The sequence below is a fragment of the Halichoerus grypus genome, chromosome X (assembly GCF_964656455.1).
Source record: "Halichoerus grypus chromosome X, mHalGry1.hap1.1, whole genome shotgun sequence".
Classification (NCBI taxonomy): Eukaryota; Metazoa; Chordata; class Mammalia; order Carnivora; family Phocidae; genus Halichoerus; species Halichoerus grypus.
The window spans coordinates 23293736-23315590 of record NC_135727.1 but is presented as its reverse complement, the minus strand read 5'-3'; the positions used below and the strand labels follow the sequence as shown (position 1 = coordinate 23315590).

At 35.3% G+C, this 21855-nt stretch overlaps 1 pseudogene; it reads left to right on the top strand.

Moving 5' to 3' along the window:
* Positions 1-1761: 1761 nt before the first annotated feature.
* LOC144380551 (interferon-induced transmembrane protein 1 pseudogene) lies at positions 1762-2202 on the top strand (annotated as a pseudogene).
* Positions 2203-21855: the final 19653 nt, after the last annotated feature.

The window sequence follows — 21855 nt, the reverse complement described above, 5'->3', positions numbered from 1 at the left end:
TTTATAGTTAAAATGATCACTGTACATCCCCTTAAAAGTGTTTTTTTAAATAGCAACATACAAATTACCATTATTTTATTTAGCCTGTCAAACAAAATCTGACATTTATGTCTCATCTCTGTATTTTCTCAATCTTTGGAATAAAGTAGGTTTAGAGCTGATTTCTAAGCTACCTTCTTTTGTGAAGGCCTTTTTAACAAAGAAAGTGACAGTTTACAAAGATAACAAATGCCGCTAAGTGCCTTTTGTCCTTACTTGCTAAAGTTTGTCTTCCAATGGCCTAGATGCTTAAGATATCAATAAAAACAAAAACTGTTCTCATTGCATTTTGATTATAAATGTGTGAACAGTATTCTATTAATTTCTCATTTCTGATGAACAGTAAATTCTTCTAACATTACAATTCTCTTTACTCTTCATTTAAGAATGATTAGACATGAGTGGTTATTAAAGAGCCTTTAGAAGGTGGAAAAAAGGAACTTATATAATTTTATGTTTATTTTCATTGGTAATTGCCTTAGGCATATCTTCTCACTTAAAAAAAAAATAAAAGGACACCCAAGGATATATATGTGTGTACAAATGCCAAGGGTACTCACTTAAATATATACTGACCCATTGGTCCCTATTTAACAATAAAAAATACCCTCTTATATGCAATCAATTTAAGCTATTATTGAACTCAATATCGATAACTTCCTGTGGTAAAGATGAATATCTGTCCATCTCAATCTAATTTCTTATTTTTCAATATCAATTGTCCAGGGTACCCAGCCAACAAGTTGTGAGTGGCATGTTAGTGGAAGTGACCTGTGTCACTTCCAGGCCAAAGCTCTTAAGCTAGTGTACTTTCTCCATATTCTTTTCCCTTTCTGGCCACCTGAATGACAATCTGCCAGGTAACATGAAAATCAAGTTTTAGAAAAGCAGAACTAACAAACCTATATGATCCCTGGACTCTTAGGTGAGCAAGAAATAAACTATATATTTATTGATCCATTTAATATTTTAATCTGTTACTGCAGTCTAGCCTACTCTAATTAATGCATTCCTCAATAGCTTTTCTTCTATAACCAAAATGGAGTTATATAGGACACTATTCTTTCATCATCATCCACCACATAATAAGTATGTTTTTCAGGTCTATAGTGTTTCTCAATTGCTAGCTTCAATTTGTATTTGGTAAAATGTGTTAGAAAGTATATATTTTTGGGTGTCAGAAGACATCAGTTTAACCCCCACTTTGCCTTTTTCTAGTTATGTTACTTGATGTAATTTATAACCTTTGTGCCTCAATTTCCTCATCTGAAAACTATTTAATAATACATAATTGACAATTGTGTGTCAGTTTGTGTGTGTGTGTGTGTGTGTGTGTTGTGTGAAGGAATTAAAAGATAGTATTTATTAAAATTCCAAACATACTTGAAATACTATTCCAAATTAATATTCACTAATATTAAGTTGATTTGGTTAATAATAAAGTAGTGATAGAAGTAATCAAGCATTACTTCAGGATTTAGATGGAGAAAATGAAATCCAGAGAATTTAACTCAGTAGCATTGGTGAGATTATGGGGAAATTCTCACTTTTACTTTACTTATGTTTTGCTAGTCCTTTTTCTATGAAAATGAATGATTGTTGGGAATAAAGATTTAACATAATCCTAAAGGATTAAAACATTGGACTATTCATCAATTAATGAAATTTGGTCTGCTTAGAAGGCTATTTAAAGAAAAAATAACAGTTGCTCCATCTCACACCATGAACCCCAATTCCCAGCTCTTCTTCCCTGGTGCCTACACCCAAATCCCCCCAACCTATGAGATGCTCAAGGAGGAGCATGAGGTGGCTGTACTTGGGGCACACCAGAGCTGGGCTCCTTTGACAACCACCATGATCAACATCCACAGTGAGACGTCTGTGCCCAACTACATCATCTGGTCCCTGTTCAACACAATCTTCACAAACTTGGGCTGCCTGGGCTTTGTGGCATTGGCCTACTCCATGAAGTCTAGGGACTGGAAGATGGTGGATGACATGATTGGGGCCCAGGCCTATGCCTCCACCACCAAGTGTCTGAACATCTGGGCCCTGGTTTTAGGCCTCTTTCTGATTATTATGTTCATCAATATTTTCACCACTGGCTCACTGATGACTTTCCAAGCAATTTCAGAGATCATACAAGGTTATGGAGGCTACTAGTAGCTCCCCATGGCCTGAAGCTATTACTCCTTTCACAGCATTTTCTGTATATGTCAGTCTACAATTGAATTCAACAAAGCACTTTTGTGTGGAAAAAGAAAAGGAAAAAGAACAATAGGATTTGGGAATGATATAGGTTAGCAATTAAGAGTAAAGATTCTGAAACAAGATCATTCACATACATAACTGTTTCACAACTTACTATCTGCATAACTTTGGGTAAGTTATTTAACTCTTTAGGTCTCAATTTAATAATCTCTAAAAAGTAGGTAGTAATAGTACTTACTCATTGGGCTGTTGTGATGATTAAAGGAGGTAATCCATAAAAGCACCCAGAACCACATTTGACACATAGTAAGCTCTCAAATGCTGGTTATTTTTACTGAGAAATATGTGATACATGTGAGAAATTATAGATGTTGATTATTGAAAGAACAGGGAGAGAATATGTTGACTGTATTAGTATCTGTCTAACTTCTCTTTCAGGTGGCTGAAAAATACACAATCATCTGTAATGTTATCATTTCAATCACACAAATCTTTAAGTCCAAGTTCATTCATCTATTTATAGTTAACCTAACTACAGGGAAGTGCCAGAGAGATAAAAGTAGCAATAGGATGATACTGAACCGTGACTGAGATGTCCAGTATAATCAGATGATCAGGAGAAGCTAAATCACTAGCATAATTTATATTTGGACAAGACCTCTGCTTTTTTAAAAGGTTCTTCCTCCTTAATGACAAAACTAAATTATTATTTCTTTGTTTTCTTCTGATTAAACAAGCATCTGCATAGTGACCAAAATTAATTTCTCTAAATCTAATCTAAATTTGGATTTTTAAAATAAATCCTAAAAGGATTTATAACATGGAAAATATAATGGAGTCTTTGAAATTACTGGAGGGAAACCTAGATTTCTGTTTGACTCCAGTCAGTCACTAGAGCACTACAGCACTTAATTCATTCACTGATATATATAAATGATATTTTTATATTATCACCCTCTTCTCAAAAGTAGGTAACTATAAGCAATAAATGAACATGTGAGTGGTTAAGTTGTTGTCCCAATCCATAAAACTGATCTTTTAAAAATATTTTAAATATAAGTATCTGTGCCGTATAAAATATCAGACAGAAGTCTTGAATTTAATTTTAACTTGAATTTTATCTTTTGGAAATAGACCTATAAGAAGACAATGTCAAAGGCATTTTAGCATGAGAAAAATGTCTACTGCCACACTTCTGAACATTCTTTTTATTAAAAAGTCAAGTTTCTGGTACAACCACTATGGAAAACAGTATGGAGTTGTTTTTTTGTTTTTTGGGGTTTTTTTAAATAAAAAAATTAGAGCTACCATATGATCAAGCAATTCCAATTCTGAGTATATATCTGTAGAAAATGAAACCAGGTTCTCAAAGAGATATCTGTAGCCCCATGCTCATTGCAGCATTATTCACAATAGGCAAGACCTAGAAAGAACCTAAGTGTCTATTGGATGAATAAAGAAAAAGTGCTAAATATAAATATATGTAAATATAAATATATATATATAATTGGATATTATTCAGTCATAAGAAAATTCTGCTATTTGTGATAATATGGATGGACTTTGAGGATATTATGCTGTGTGTGATAAACCATACAGAGAAAGATAAATACTATATGATTTCCCTTATATGTGGAATCAAAAAAAAAAAAAAAAAAAGCCAAACTCAGAAACAAAGTAGAATGGTGATATCCACGGGTTGGGGGTAGGGTAAATGGAATGATGTTGGTTGGACAAAGGATACAAACTTCCAGTTATGAAATGAATAAATTCTGGGAATCTAATATACAGCATAGTGACTATAGTTAACAATGCTGTATTATATTCATAAAAGTTGTGAAAAGAGTAGATCTTAAATGTTATCACCACAAAAGATATATATATGATATATAGTTATATGTATAATATAAATAATTATACATACATAATTATACATAAATATACATAATTATGTCAGGTGATGAATGTGTTAATTAATCTTATTGTGATACTCATTTTGTAATGTATAAGTGTATCAGATTACCACATTGTACACCTTAAACTTATACAATGTTATATGTCAATTATATCAAATCTGGAAAAAAAGTCAATTTTCTACACTATAGCACATATATTTAGTTTTAGCTTTCATAAAATTAGTTAAACTTGCAATTCTATTCATGTGAGCACCTGAATATTTTTCATTTGCTTGTGTACATTTATAAAATCATTCTCAAAAAGAAGGCCTATGTGAACAATATCAATTCCAAAAAAAGTCTCAGGTTTGCAAATGTACTAATGAACAAATATTCATTCACCACCTTCTTCTCAAATTTGTATCTGAAAATAGCATTTCTTTTTTTAAAAAATTATTTATTTTTTTGTTTTTTAAAGACTTTTTATTTATTTATTGACAGAGAGAGACACAGCGAGAGAGGGAACACAAGCAGGGCGAGTGGGAAAGGGAGAAGCAGGCTTCCCGCGGAGCAGGGAGCTCGATGTGGGGCTCGATCTCAGGACTCTGGTATCATGACCTGAGCCAAAGGCAGACGCTTAATGACTGAGCCACCAAGGCACCCCTAAAAAATTATTTGTAACTATTAAAATAACATGTATCTTTTACTTTAGGGCAAAATAAATGGCACATAGGAAGAAAAATATTGCTTACAAAATTATTAATACTATTATTCAAAGTAACTTGTAACCAGATTCAGATTTTCTTCCCACCTCTTTGATGTGAATAAGAATAATGAATTCTTGGGGCGCCTGGGTGGCTCAGTCGTTAAGCGTCTGCCTTTGGCTCAGGTCATGGTCCCAGGGTCCTGGAATCAAGCCCCGCATGGGGCTCTCTACTCGGCAGGAAGCCTGCTCCTCCCTCTCCCACTCCCCCTGCTTGTGTTCCCTCTCTCACTGTGTCTCTCTCTGTCAAATGGATAAATAAAATCTTAAAAAAAAAGAATAATGAATTCTTCAAAATTACTATTAATTAGCTAGACACTGAGCCCCTAAGTTTTGAATACGCTTCTTTGCTAGTGGAAGAGGACTCCTCAACCACATTGAGAGTGGTGTCTCCACCATAATCTGAGGGGATTAGCCTTGCATTGCTTGAGGAAATTGTAATAGCAGCCCTGAGGCAGTTACCCTGCAAGAGATTGCTCATTTTTCTCAGGACCCACCCCTACCGCTTATCTCTACTTCTAGACCTTTAACTAGACTCAAGTTCCAACAGGTCCCTAAAGTTGAGGTACAAATTGTGATCCATGAAATTGTGGGTTATGTATGTATAATTATTTATATTATATATATAAATATATATAATATATATGTATCTTTTGTGGTGATAACATTTAAGATGTGAAAAAGAACTATTTGAGTTTTCTAATTTATACAGACAGATCTCAGGGACATGTATGAGAATGGATAGGAAAATTGAAAGGTATGGAATAATGATGGAACAAACTTAATGTTGGCTCAGAAAAAAAAAAAAAATTGAGATGGGCTCACCAAGCAGAAATTCTGCATTTAATATTGTAGCTCAGGGAGTTAGGAAGTGATTTAACAGTTTGTTTGATTGGCTGAAACATAGATAAAAAGCGGCCCACAATGAGTGAATTAGAAAAGCCATACCTGCCTTGTTTTAATGTAGAGGAAAGGATTCTAAGGCTTAGGGAGATTGGGATGTTAGAGTGGGTATGTCATTTAAGACCTATTCACCAACACAGGGAAGGTTCAGAAGATATACCTTTCACCTTTCACCACAACTTTGAGAAATAAATTTCTGAGGGGAGCCCCAGCATCCTTAAAGAGTTCTATAATTGTTCGTCTATGTAAGCAAGACTTTTTCATGGGACCACAGTCACTAAATTGGCAAATCTAAATATACTAAGTAACTGGATGTCAGGTGGAAGGACCCAAGCAGCAGCACTCAGCCACTAAAGGTAAGGTGAGTGTGGTAGTTATAATGAACAGTAGAATCAGAGCAGCAGTCAGAATAGTCTGATTCATGTAGACCTATGTTATTGGATAATTGACCATGGTGATTATGGAAGTGAAATAGATAAGAAGCCTTTAAATTCTTTTTTTTTAAATTTTTTTAAATTAAATTATGTATTTATTTTTAATTTTTATTTAAATTCAATTTAGTTAACATATAGTGTATTATTAGTTTCAGGGGTAGAATTTAGTGATTCATCAGTTGCATATAACACTCAGTGCTCATTACATCAAGTGTCCTCCATAATGCCCATCACCCAATTACCCTATCCTCCCACCCATCTCATCTCCAGAAACCCTCAGTTTGTTCCCTGTAGTTGAGTCTCTTAAGATTCTTATTTCATCTGTATAAGTAGAACAGTTCTAGGTGACGTGAAAAAAGTCTAAGTTGGATCATAAAAAGAGTCATGGATCCTTAATCACTTCCCAGTCTTGAGCCAGTTCACAAACCCAGAACTCTTTGAATAAAGGAGAAGCCAGGCCCTCTTGAGGAAGAACTCCAATATACTGCCAAAATTTTACAATTACTCTTTTTCCCTGCCTTCTCCAAAGGCACCAATTGTCTTGTACCAGAGTAACTGTATAGTGGGAAAAGAAATAACTGACCTTTTAGGGACTACCAGACCTTGGCTGTCAAAGGACACTAATTTGAGAACACCCAAAACATCACTATAGTTAACCATTCAGAGTAGGGATTCATTAAGGTCAGATGATTTGTGAAATTTTAGCTCAGATCTCATGGGCTCAAAGGGTCCCCAACCCCATGCTGTGGTTTTAGTCCCACAGGATACATAATTGGAATAGATATACTCAACAGCTGGCCAAATCCCTACATTGGTTCCCTGATCTGTGGAATGAGGGCTGTTATGGTGGATTAAGCCAAATGGAAGCCATTAGAACTGACTCTACCCAGCAAAACTGTAAACCCTAAACAATACCACATTCCCTGAAAAAGTTGCAGAGATAAGTGCCAAAACTTGAAAGACTTGGAGACCTGAAAGATGCAGGGGTGGAAGTTCCCACCACATCCCCATTCAGTTATCTTATTTGGCATGTGCAAAAGTCAGATGGAACTTGGAGAATAACAGTGGGTTATTATAAACTTTACCAGGTGGTGACTCCAGTTGCAGCTGTGGTACCAGATGTGGTTTTATTGCTTGAGGAAATTAATACATCCCCTGGTACCTGGTTTTCAGCTACCGATTTGTCAAATAGCTTTTTATACATCCCTGTCCAGATAGTCTACCAGAAGCAGTTTGCTTTCAGCTGACAAGACCAGTCATATACCTTTATGTCCTATTTGGAGGACTATAGCAACTCTCTAGCCTTATGTCATAATTTAGTTCATGGAGATCTTGATCTCCTTCTCCTCCAACAGGATATCACACTCACCCATTACATTGATGACATTTTGCTTATTGGACATAGTTATAAAGAATTAGCATCTACTATTGAATTAATGGTAAGACATTTGCTTGTCAGAGGGTGGGAAATAAATGTGACAAGATTTCAGTCATTCTACCTCAGTAAATATCTATGGCGGTGGAGTATGGGTCATGTTGAGATATTCTTTTTAAGGTGAATACTATAGACAATGTTTTGACCCCCCCCCATTCAAATGTTGAAACTTAATCTTCAGTGTGATGGTATTTGGAGGTGAGGTCATTGGGAGGTGATTAGGTCATGAGGGTGGATCCTCATAAATGGGATTAATATCCTTATAAGGGAGACCCCAGATAACTCCCTTGTGCCTTCCACTGTGTGTGGACACAGAAAGAAAATGGCTGACTGTGAACCAGAAAGCAGGTCTCAATAGACATTGAATTTGCTAGCACCTTGATCTTGGACTTCTCAGCCTCCAGAACTATGGGAAATAAATCTATGTTGTTTATAAGACACTCAGTCTATGATATTTTGTTATAGTTGCCCAAACCCAAGACAGTAAAGGATAAGTTGTTGTATATGGCCCCTCCTACAACCAAAAAGGGGGTACAATGCCTGGTGGGCTTCTTTGGATTTTGAGGGCAACATGGTTCCCCATTTAGGTATCTTACTCTGGCTCATTGAACAATAATCTGAGAAAAACTGCTAGATTTGGGTGGAGCTCAGAAGATAAGGGGTTGCAACAGGTCCATGCTTCTGTGAAAGCTGCTCTGCCACTTGGGTCATATGATCCAATATACCCAATGGTCTTTGAAGTGTCAGTGGCAGATAGGGATACTGTTAGGAACCTTTAGCAGGCTCCTATAGGTGAATTATGGCACAGATCCTCAGGATTTCAGAGCAAAGCTTGCCATACTCTGTGGATAACTACTCTTCCTTTTGGAAAAAAAGCTCTTGACCTGCTACTAGGTCTTAATAGACACTGACTGCTTAACTATGGCTCAACAAGTTACCATTCAAACTTAGCTTCCCATCATGAACTGGGTGTTATCTGACCCACCAAGCACAGCAGCATTCCATTATCAAATGGAAATCATATAAATGATTGGCCTGAGCAGGCCCTGAAGGCACACATAAGTAACATGAAGTGGCCCAAATGATCATGATTCCATCCCTGCTACAGTCTTTTCTCTCCTAGCCCACATCTATGGCTTAATGGAGAGTTCCCTATAATCAGCTGCTAGAGGATATAAAAATAGAGACTGTTTTACAAATGGTTCTGCATGATATACAAGTACTCACTTAAAGTGGACGGTTTTGTCATTATATCCCTTCTCTGGGACATCCCTGAAGGACAGTGGCAAAAGGAAATTTGCCAAAAGGGCAGAATTTTGAGCACTGCACCTGATCGTTCACTTTGCATAGAAGGAGAAATGGCCAGATGTGTGTTTATATGCTGACTCATTGGCTGTGGACAATGGTTTGGCTGAATGGTGAGTTATGTGAAAGGTAGAGGGAAGTGTTATCTTATTATTATATTTATTTGGAGATTAAATATGGTTTAAGGCAATGGATATGGATGCCAAGTTGACAAAGGGTGGATTTGTGAGGCTTAATTTTATGTGTCAAAGTGATAGGCCATGGGGTGCCCAGATATTTGTCTAAACATTATTATAGGTATGCCTGTGAGGGTGTTTCTGGATGAGATTAACATTTGAATCAGTAGACTGAGGAAAGCAGATTGTTCTTTCCTATGTGGGTGGGCCACAACCAATCCCTTGAAGGCCTGAATATAACAAAAAGTTGAGCAATGGAAAGTTTGCTCTCTGCCTTTGTCTTTGAGCTGGGATGTCAGCCTTCTCCTGCCTTTGGAATCAGACTCTAACTGTACCATTGGTTCTCTTGGGTCTCCAGCTTGCCAAATGCAGATATTAGGACTTTTCAGACTCAATAATGGAATGAGATTTTTTTTTTAAGTCTCTCTCTCTCAATCCATTTTACATGTAAGGTAACTTATTCAGAGATTCTAGGGATTAGGAAACAGATATTTGTGGGACCATTATTCAGCCCACCACAATATTTTTTTGTTTTAGAAAATATAATCAGCCTTGAATTCATATAAAGTGTACTTCAGACATAATGATAGCGTGGGTGACATAGTCAGATTGTGAAGGGTTCCAATGTTAAGTCATTAACTAAGGGTAGAATTTTACCAGAATATAAAGAGATAATAATAGTTTAAGGGAATTACATAAGTAGTTGTTACTGCATATTATAAAGGTGGGAAATATCAGACATCAGAACCAAGAAGGTAGTTTAGAAGTCCTTGAAATAGAAAAACCTTGAAATGACAAAGACTTGAAGTCATGTAACATTGGGAGGAAGAAAAAGAAAGGAATATGAGAGAAATAGGAAAGACCTAACTAAATTTGACAACTGATTAAGCTCAGACAGCAATGGTAAATTTTATGATGAAAAACTCCTGGAAGAGTTGCTTTGGGCATATAAGATGATGAATTCAGATTTAGGTAAGTATTGGTAGAGTATAAACATAGAAATGTTTGCCATAACACTGATAATAAAGATCTGGACCTCAGGGAATATAGTCACTAGACATATAAAAAATTTTGTACGTAGAGGTAATAATTGAAGTCATGTGGGTATATGAAATGACAGAGGGAGGGTGATATATATATATATCATATTATACATATATAGGGAGGGAGGGTGATATATATATATATATATAATACACATATACAATGTATACATATATACGCAAGCACATCTATATATAAGCATACACACACATATATAAGCATATATATAATGTATGCATATATTACATTATATATTTGTTAGTATATATTATATGTATATATAATATAATGTATATATAACATACATATGCATATAACGCATGTGTATATATAATATACATGTATTATATACATCATATGTATAATGCATGTATATATTTATGAAGAATATAGACCATTTTACTTATGTAACATTCCTTTGCTGTAATAGAAAACACTACCTGAAAATGTGGGATGAACATAAGTCTATGTTGTAACACAAACCCTTTGAAAAACAAGCAAAATTTGAGGCACCTAGCTGGTTTAGTAAGTAAAATATGCCACTCGACTTCAGGGTTGTGAGGTCAAGCCCTATGTTGGGCATAAAGCTTACTTAATAAATAAATAAAATTTTTAAAAATGAAAAACAAGCAAAATTTATGTTGTTAAAAAGAAATTCAGGCAAATATTCTCAAAACAATAATCATTATTACTAATAAGAATAATTATATATTTGTTAATTGTTATTCACATCTGCAAGAATCAGCCACTGTTCAGTTTTAATCTAGGACAAATATAAATATCCATGGGGACTACAGTTACACAAATATATTTTCAGATTCTACAGTGATTGGAATCATGAAATAAGTGGCACTCAGCTTCTTTAGCTCTGTAGACATATGTTTCTATCAATCAGCTTTCTCTGACAAATGCATGGTTACACTTTACCCAGATTGCCCCATTGTTTAAAAGGCTATTTAAATAAATTAACGTTCAGTTTCACCACTTTAGGGCATACTCTGAGCTGGGTGAAAAAACTATGTTAGTACATTATTTTATGCAATTTGTCTCTGGAGAGTATTCACCCAATCATCCTGTTCTTTACAGAGAGTCTAGAAAAAATTTGGATGCTCTGTAGAGAACAGAGTAAGAACCAGTGCTATTCATGTTACCTGTGTTTATTCTAATTAGTTCAGATCCTGATAAAAAATAGTATGTTAATTGGACTTTCAAATACACAAAAATTGAATGTAAAGAAAGATGACTTCTGGGGGCTCCTGGGTGGCTCAGTCTGTTAAGCATCTGACTCTTGATTTCAGATCAGGTCATCATCTCAGGGTCATGAGATCGAGCCCCATGTCAGTGTATAAGATTCTCTCCATCTCACTCTTCCTCTGCCCCCCATCCCCACTTGTGTGTGTGCTCTCTCTCTAAAAAAAAAAAAAAGAAAGAAAAAAAAGATAACCTCTGCTTGTTATTTTTCTTTTGCAAAAGACATATATTTGTTTATTACTAAAACTATTTTCATTTTTACTGAACAAAATACTTGAATTGGGTTGTGCTATTTAATATAATTTTTAATTGTGGTGAATATATTTTGCATTACAGATATTTCTCAAACACAAATTTGTAGTACAATCACACATAGTTTATTTCTATATGATCTTTATATTTCTGATTCATAATTGTTAATGGAATTCAGGTCAATGAAACAGTTACGGAGAGAAAGCATGTTATGTTTTTTCCAAATTTTTGTACTTACACATTGTTCTTTCTTGAAAACTGTTCACTTCCTCAGTATCATAACATTGAATTATTACATAACAAATTGAAAATGTTGGAATGCATAGCTCACATCAATCCACTTTTGCTTTATGTTATAATTTTCCTGCTTGACACTTACATAATTCATAACTGTCAACTTTATTCAAGCTTGTGACTTAAGGAAATTCAGGTATTATTACTCTCATTAATAAAGGAAACAGCCACAGAAAAAAATTGAAAGTAAAAAGATGGAAAAATATATATCATGGAAATGGCAACCATAAGAAATCTGGCTATTTTAATATCAAACAAAATAAACTTTAAAGGTTATTACTGGAGATAAAAGGGGACATTTTATAATAATAAATGGGTCAATTCATCAGGACTATTAAAAAAATCATGCACTTAATAAGAAACTAACAAAATACATGAAGCAAAAATGACAGAAATGTAAAGAGAAATAGACAACTCAACAATATTAATAGGAGACTTCAACACCTATCTTTCAATAATGGATAGAACAGCTAGGCAGGATATCAACAAAGAAGGAAATAGAACGGGTGCCTAGGTGTCTCAGTTAGTTAAGTGTCTAACTCTTGATTTCGGCTCAGGTTATGATCTAAGGGTCCTAAGATCGAGCCCCACATCAGGCTCTGTGCTCAGTACAGTCTGCTTCTCTCTGTCTCCTTCTGCCCCTCCTCTCATGCTCTCTCTCTCTCACTACCTCAAATAAATAAATAAATATTTTAAAAGAAGGAAATAAAAGACTTGAACAAGACTATAAATCAACTAGACCTATCGATAGAACACCTTCACTCAACAAAAGCAGAATATGCATTTTTCTCAAACACACATGAAACATTCACCAGGATAGACCATATATGTGCTAGGCAATAAGACAAACAATATATTTTAAAGCATTTATTTTTTTAAAGATTTTATTTATTTATTCATGAGAGACAGAGAGAGAGAGAGAGAAAGAGAAGGAGAAGCAGGCTCCCCAAGGAGCAGGGAGCCCGATGCGGAACTCGATCCCAGGACCCTGGGATCATGACCTGAGCCGAAGGCAGATGCTTAACCATCTGAGCCACCCAGGCGCCCTAAAGGATTTAAATAATACAAAGTATGTTCTCTGACCACAATGGAATAAAATTAGAAACCAACAAAAGAAAAAGAAAAACTTGGTGAACTCACAAATATGTGAAAATTAAACAACACACTCCTAACTAATGGTCAAATAAAAAATTAAAAGGGAAATCAGAATATATACAGAACATCTTATAATTAAGGATAAGATATGTACAAATACTTGTACAGACATTTTATAAAAGAAGCTATTCTGGTATCAAAAAATTACAAGATAATATGTTCAACATTACTAGCCATTAGAGAAATGTAAATTAAAAGTATGAGATACCACTGTACAACATTAGAATGACTAAAATTAAGATGACTGATAATATCAAGTGCTGATGACAATGTAGAACTGCGGCTTTCATACATTGCTGATGGGTATGCAGAATGATATAGCCATTTAGAAAAAAACATCACAGTATATTAAGCCATTAAACATATACTCTACATATATACACTATATGTGTAACATGTTACACATATACATTACATGAACCAGAAGTCTTATTCTTAGTACTGTTCCCAAGATAATTAAGGCATAATTCCATGCAAAGATTTATGCACAAATGTTTATAGGATCAGTAGTTATACCAGCTACCTAAATGGAAACAGTCTGAAGGCCCATCAACATAAATGGATAAACAAACTAATATATTCATATTAGAGAATATTGCTCATCAGTCAAAAGAAAGAAAACATTAATATATGAAAAAGCATGGCTGGATATCAAAAACATTATGCTACATCAAAGAAGTGAAACAAAAAAGGTGAGATACTATATTAATTCATTTATATAAAATTCTACAAAAGACAAATATACAGTGCCAGGAAGCAGATCAGTGATTGCAAGAGACAAGTTTCCTGATGAGATCAACAGTGAAGGGCCAAGATGAAACTTTTTAGGAATATGAAACAGTCTTATATTTTGAATGGACTTGTAGCCATGTTTCTATTTTAATAAATTAGACTTTAATGTATACAATTAATTTTTAGAAAGGCATGAAGTGATAGAAAATAGACATCATTTTATTTATGTGCCATTGGAAATGAATATGAAAGCAATTTATGTGTCTCTCAATCTACAAAGTATTTCTTCACATGAGATGATAAATTTTATATACTTTATATGGACTCCATCACAGATTTTATATATATATATATATATATATATATATATATATATATATATCTCACAGATTATACATATATATGTAATTATCACTTAAAAATAATAAAATAATGCAGAGATAACCAATACTCAGCTAAGAAACATAATATTGCTAGAGTTTATTGTTTCTTTGTTTGGTTTTCTTTTTTTTTTAGTTTTTATTTAAATTCCAGTTAGTTAACATACACTGTGATATTAGTTTCAAGTAGAGAATTCAATGATCCAGCACTTATATGTAACACCCAGTGCTCATTGCAAGTGCCCTCCTTAATCCCCATCATTTATTCAACCCATTCCCCCACCCCCTTCCCCCTCTGGTAACAATAAGTTTGATCTCTAAAGTTAAGAGTTTGTTTCTTGGTTTTCCTCTCATTTTTATTCACCCTATGCTCATTTATTTTGTTTCTTAAATTCCACATTTGAGTGAAATCATATGGTATTTGTCTTTCTTTGACTGACATATTTCCCTTAGCATCATACTTGCTAGCTCCATCTGCGTTGCTGCAAATGGCAAGATTTCATTCTTTTTATAGCTGAGTAATATTCCAATGTGTTTGTGTATACACACACACACACACACACACACACACACACACACACACAAACACAACCTCTTCTTTATCCATTCATCTACCAATGGACACTTGGGCTGCTTTCATAATTTGGCTATTGTAAATAATGCTGCAATTAACATAGGGCTGTGTGTATCCATTTGAATTAGTGCTTTTGTTTTCTCTGGGTAAATACCCAGTTAGTGCAATTACTGGATCATAAGATAGTTCTATTTTTAACTTTTTGAGGACCCTCCATGCTGTTTTTCACAGCAGCTGCACTGGTTTGCATTTCCACCAACAGTGTAAGAGGGTTCCCCTTTCTCCACATCCTTGCCACTCTGGTGTGAGATATCACATTGTAGTTTTTATTTGTATTTCCCTGTGGTCAGTGATGCTGAGCATATTTTCATGCAATTGTTTGCCACCTGTATGTCTTATTGGAAAAATGTCTATTCATGTCTTCTGTCCTATTTTTAATTGCATTATTCATTTTGTGGATGTTGAGTTTTCTAAGTTCTTTATAGATATTGGATACTAACCCATTAGCAGATTTGTCATTTACAAATATTTTCTCCCACTCCAAAAGTTGCCTTATAGTTTCCTTGATTATTTCCTTCACTGTGCAGAAGCTTCCTATTTTGATGAAGTCCCAATAGTTTATTTTAGCATTTGTTTCCCTTGCCTCAGGAGACAGATCTAGTAACAAATCGCTATGGCCAATGTCAAAGAGGTTACTACCTATAATCTTTAGGATTTTTATTTTTTCAGGTCTCACTTTAAGGTCTTTAATCCATTTTAAATTTGTTTTTGTGTATGGTGTAAGAAAGTGGTCCAGTTTCATTCCTTGGCATGTAGCTGTCCAGTTTTCCCAACACCATTTGTTGAAGAGACTGTCTTTTCCCCATTGGATATTCTTCCCTGCTTTGTCGAAGATTGATAGACCATATAGTTGTGGGTTCATTTCTGGGTTTTCTATTCTATACTATGGATTTAAGTGTCTGTTTTTGTAGTGTCTTGATCACTACAACTTTGTAATATAACCTGAAGTCTGAAATTGTGATACCTCCAGCTTTGCTTTTCTTTTTCAAAGTTGCTTTGGCTATTTGGGGTCTTTTGTGTTACCATACAAATTTTGAGATTGTTTGTTCTAGTTCTGTGAAAAATAATGGTGGTGTTTTGATAGGGATTGCATTAAATGTGTAGATTGCTTTGGGTAGTATAGACATATTAAAAATATTTGTTTTTCCAATTAGCATGGAATGTTTTCCATTTCCTTGTGTCTTCTTCAATTTCTTTCATCAGTGTTTAGTAGTTTTCAGAGTATAGATCTTTTATCTTTTTGGTTAGGTTTATCCCTAGGTATCTTATGGTTTGGGTGCAATTGTAAATGGGATTGACTCCTTGATTTCTCTTTCTGCTGCCTCATTATTAGTGTATAGAAATGCAACAGATTTCTGTACATTGATTTTGAATTAATCAATGAATTATTACTGAATTAATTTACCAGTCCTAGCAATTTTTTGATGGAGTCTTCTGAGTGTTCTATATAGTGTATCATGTCATCTGTAAACAGTGAAAGTTTGACTTCTTCACTGCCAATTTCAATGCCTTTTATTTCTTTTTGTTGTCCGCTGTGGCTAGGACTTCCAGCACTATGTTAAATAATAATGGTGAGAGTGGACATCCCTGTCTTGTTCCTGACCATAGAGGAAAAGCTCTCAAATTTTCCCCATTGAAGATGATATTAGCTGTGATAAAGCAATATATGCTCTTTGTTATGCTGAGATATGTTCCCTATAACCCTAATTTTTTGAGGGTTTTTATTGTGAATGGATATTATACTTTGTCAAATGCTTTTTCTGCATCTATCAGATGCATATGTATCTGATAGATGTAAAATTTTGTAAAATTCACTTTTTTGAAACCATCTGGCCCTGGACTTTTGTTTGTTGGGAGATTTTTTTTATTACTGATTCAATTTCTTTGCTGGTTATTGGTCTGTTCAAGTTTTTTATTTCTTCCTGTTTCAGTTTTGGTAGTTTATATGTTTCTAGGAATTTATCCATTTATTCCAGGTTGTGCAATTTGTTGACATGTGGTTGTTCATAATATTCTCATATAATTGTATTTCTCTGGTGTTGGTTGTTATTTCTCCTCTCTAATGTGTGATTTTAATTATTTGGGTCCTTTCTCTTTTCTTTTTGTTAAGTCTGGCTGGGGGTTTATCAATTATATTGATTTTTTCAAAGAACCAGATCCTGGTTTCATTGATCTATTCTATTGTTTTTTTCAGTTTCTATATCATTTATGTCTGCCCTAAACTTTATTATTTCCCTTCTTTTGCTGGCATTATGCTTTGTTTTTTGTACTTTTTCTAGATACTTTAGGTGTAAGGTTAGGTTGCTTATTTGAAATTTTTCTTGCTTCTTGAGGTAGGTCTGTATTGCTATATTCTTCCCTCTTAGAACCGCTTTTGCTGCATCTCAAGGGTTTTGGACCACTGTGTTTTCATTTTCATTTGAGTCCTTTCTCATTTCCATGTATGATTTTTATTTCTTTTTTGATTTCCTGGTTAACCCATTCATCGTTTAGTAGCATGTTGTTTAACCTCAATGTATTTGTGGTCTTCCCAGTTTTTTTTTGGGGGGGGAGGGTTGACTTCAATTTTCATAGCATTGTGGTCAGAAAATATGCATGGTATGATCTCAATATTTTTGTACTTGTTGAGGCCTGATTTGTGACCTACTATGTGATTTATTCTGGAAAATATACCATGCACACTTGAAGAGAATCTGTATTCTGCTCTTTAAGGATAGAATGTTCTCAATATATCTGTTAAGTACATCTGGTCCAGTGTGTCATTCAAAGCCATTGTTACCTTGTTGATTTTCTGCTTAGATGATCTGTCCATTGGTGTAAGGGGTTTTAAAGTCCTCTGCTATAATGGTATGATTGTCAACTATTTCCTTTATGTTTGTTATTAATTGTTTTCTACATTTGGGTGTTCCCATGTTGGGGGCATAAATATTTACAATTGTGAGATCTTCTTGTCGGATAGACTTCTTTTTTATGATATAATGCCCGTCTTCATCTCTTGTTACAGACTTTCATTTAAAGTCTAGTTTCTCTGATATATGTATTACTACCCCAGCTTTCTTTTGACATCCATTTGCATGATAAATATTTCTCCACTTTCAATCTGCAGGTGTCTTTTGGTCTAAAATGAGTCTCTTATAGGCAGCATAGAGATGGGTCTTGTTTTTTTGTTTGTTTATTTGTTTTTTAATCCATTCTGAAATGCCACATCTTTTGATTGGAGCATTTAGTCCATTTACATTCAGAGTCATTATTGATGGTTTTGTGTTTATTGCCATTTTTTAGTTCTCTGTGCCTCCTGGATCTGGATATCTGTTTCACTCCCCAGATTAGGGAGGTTTTCAGCTATTATTTCCTCAAGTTACTGTCTTCTTTTGTCTTGCTGCTTTTAAGACTTTTTCTTTATCTCTGTATTTTGAACTTTTATTTATTTATTATAGATTTTTATTTATTTATTTGAGAGAGAGAGAGAGAACAGGGAAGGGGCAGAGGGAAAGAGAAGCAGACACCCCACTGAGCAAGGAGCCTGATGTGGGGCTCGATCCCAGGACCCTAGGATCATGGCCTGACCTGAAGGCAGATGCTTAAGGGACTGAGACACCCAGGTGTCCCTCTATATTTTGAAAACTTAATTATAATATGTCTTGGTGTTGGCCTGCTTTTGTTGATTTTTATGGGAGTTCTCTGTGCCTTCTGGATCTGGATGTCTGTTTCCTTTCCCAGATTAGGTAAGTCTTCAGGTATTATTTCTTCAAATAAATTTTCTGCCCCCTTTTCTCTCTTCTGGGACTCCTATAATATGAATATTATTACATTTGATGGAGTCACAGAGGTCCCTAAATCTATTCTCATGTTCCATAATTCTTCTTTCTCTCCTTTGTTCTGCTTCATTATTTTCCATTATTTTATTTTCTATATCACTTATGCTTTCCTCTGCTTCTTGCATCCTACTGCTCATTCCATACAGCCTATTTCAAATTTCAGTTATTACATTTTTCATTTCTGACTGATTCTTTGTAACATTTTTATCTCTGCAGTAAGGGCCTCCCTGAAGTCTTCCATTCTTTTCTCAAGCCCAGTGAGTATCCTTATGATTGTTGCTTTAAATTCTCCATCAGGCATGTTATTTATATCTGTTTCACTTAGATCTCTGGCTGTGACCTTTTCTTCTTCCTTCATGTGGATTGAATTCCTCCATCTTGGCCTTTTGTTGAAGTCTCTGTCTTCTCCTGTGTGTTAGAAAAGCCCATTATGTTTCCTGCTCCTGAGAGTAATGGCTTTATGAAGAAGAGGTCATATAGCATCCAGTGCCTGGCACTTCAGGGAGTATCTCTGGTGTGTGCTGGGTGCGCTCTGCTGTTGTGTTTTGGCTGCTCTTTGCCTGTAGTGGGTAGTGTTTGGTTGGTGGCCAGAATGTGGTGAGTTTTGTCTAGGTGTGCTCTGGTCTGCTTGGAAATGAGACCTGATACTACTTCCAGTAGAACTAAAGCCTTACAGAACTCTCTGATCAGGAGATGTGGTGTGGTAGGGGTTTCTGTTGGTCCTCTGGGGAAGAGCCCTGCCATACTGGGACTGAGGCAGGCTTGACCTGGAGGGGCAGTCCTGCCAGAGCACAGGGATGTGGGACTTGCTGTAAACAGGTCAGGCAGCCAGTGTAGGCCCTGTCCTATTTACCACAGGTGGCTCTGTGTTTATGCTGAGGAGCAGGGGAGGGAAATGGCAGCAACCAGCTCCTTTGTTCTAGGGGAAGCATCTCCATGAATGCTACCTCTCAGAGAAGTGCTCCAAGAAGAGCAAATAATCTCGCCACTGTGCACCTCAGGCATTCCTCAGATCTCTGTTTTCATGCTCTCTGCTTCTGGTTTATTTCCTTGCCTTCTCTCCAGGACCAGCTCAGTGCCCTGCATGTTCTATTCTTGCCAAGCCTGCCCACCTTTTAAACTCCAGTCTTCAAGCCCCACTGGTTGCAAGAACTCAGGAAAATCATCCCCTCTCATTTTCCCAAACAATGGCTTAGGGGTAATGTTTTCCTTGTGTGATCCCCTCTGAGCTCCTCTCTCTCTCTCTCCCCACTCCCCAAGACCATGGCTCCCTCCTCTCCACAGCACCCACGATCCATTTCTCCCCAACCCATGTCTCTGCACTCCGTACCATCCTTGATGTCTCCTCTTCTCTCCCTCTAATTGTGGAATTTGTACTGTTGGTCCTCAGGTTGATTTCTGAGGTGTTTAGAATGATTTAATAGTTATCTTGTTGTGTTTCAGGGATGAGACTAGCCTAGGGTCCTCCTACTATGTTGCCATTAACTCCCATCTAATGCTGCTAGTGTTTTTAAGATCCTTTTGTATCTGGGTCTGAAGTGATCTCCATCCACCAGAGTAATCACTGTCCAGAACTTTTTGTAGCTCATTTCTTTTTCTTTCTTTATAGTTTTATCACAGTTATATATACCTAAAATATATGCTTTTTAGGTATATACTGTTATTACTCTTTAAGTGATGATCATAGAAATTTTAATATAATTAATGTCTAAAAGTAATCAATATCTTTAAACTTTTTCTTACAAAATACATTAGAGTAACTTAGTTCCAATGATCCCTATTTCCAAATTATGTCACTGCCAAATGTTTAATTTAATTTTATATTTATTAGGCTTTTATATTTATTCTAGTAATGTATACATATAATGTTATATTAGTTTCAGGGTCAAAATATAGTGATTCAACAATTCTGTACATTACCCATTGCTCATCATGAGAATGGCACTCCTTAATTGCCATCAACTATTTCACCCATCTCCCGACCTACCTCCCCTCTGGTAAAAATCTGTTCTCTATAGTTAAAGAGTGTGTTTCTTGGTTTGTCTTTCTCTCTCTTTTTTCCCCTTTGTTTTGTTTCTTAACAAAGTGAAATCATATGGTATTTGTTTTTCTCTGAGTGACTTATTTTACTTAACATTATACTCTGTAGCTCCATTCATGTCATTGCAAATGGCAAGATTTCATTCTTTTTATGGCTGAGTAATATTCCATTGTGTGTGTGTGTGTGTATGTATCACCTCTTTTTTTCTCCAAATTTTATTTAAATACCTGTTAGTTAACATGCAGTGTAATATCAGTTTCAGATGTAGAATTTAGTGATTCATCAATTACATACAACACCCAGTGCTCATCACAAGTGCCCTCCTTAAGCCCCATCGCTATTTAACCCATCCTCCTGCCTACTTCCCCTCCAGTAACCATCAGTTTGTTTTCTATATTTACGAGTCTGTTTCTTGGTTTGCCTTTCTTCCCCTCTCATGTTCATTTGTTTTGTTTCTTAAATTCCACATATGAGTGAAATCATATGGTATTTGTCTTTCTCTGACTGACTTATTTCCCTTAGCATTATACTCTCTAGCTCTATCCACATCATTGCAAATGGCAAGACTTCATTCTTTGTTATGTCTGAGTAATATTCCATTGTTTATATATCACCTCTTCTTTATCCATTCATCAGTTGATAGAAATTTAGGCTCTTTCCATAGTTTAGCTATTGTTGATTTTGCTGTTATAAACATCAGGGTGCTTGTAACCCTTTGAATTAGTATTTCTGTATCCTTTGGGTAAATACCTAGTAGTGCAATTGCTCGATTGTGAGGTTGTTCTATTTTTTTATTTTTATTTTTTGAGGAAACTCCATACTCTTTTCCACAGTGGCTGCACCAGTTTGTATTCCCATCAACAGTGTAAGATGGTTCCCCATTCTCCACATCCTTGCCAAAACCTGTTTTTTCTTGTGTTCTCAAATTTAGTCTTTCTTTTTTTTTTTTTCGTTTTTTTTTTTTTTTTTAAAGATTTTATTATTTATTTGAGAGAGCGAGAATGAGAGAGAGAGAGCATATGAGAGGGAGGAGGGTCAGAGGGAGAAGCAGACTCCCTGCTGAGCAGGAAGCCCGATGCGGGACTCGATCCCG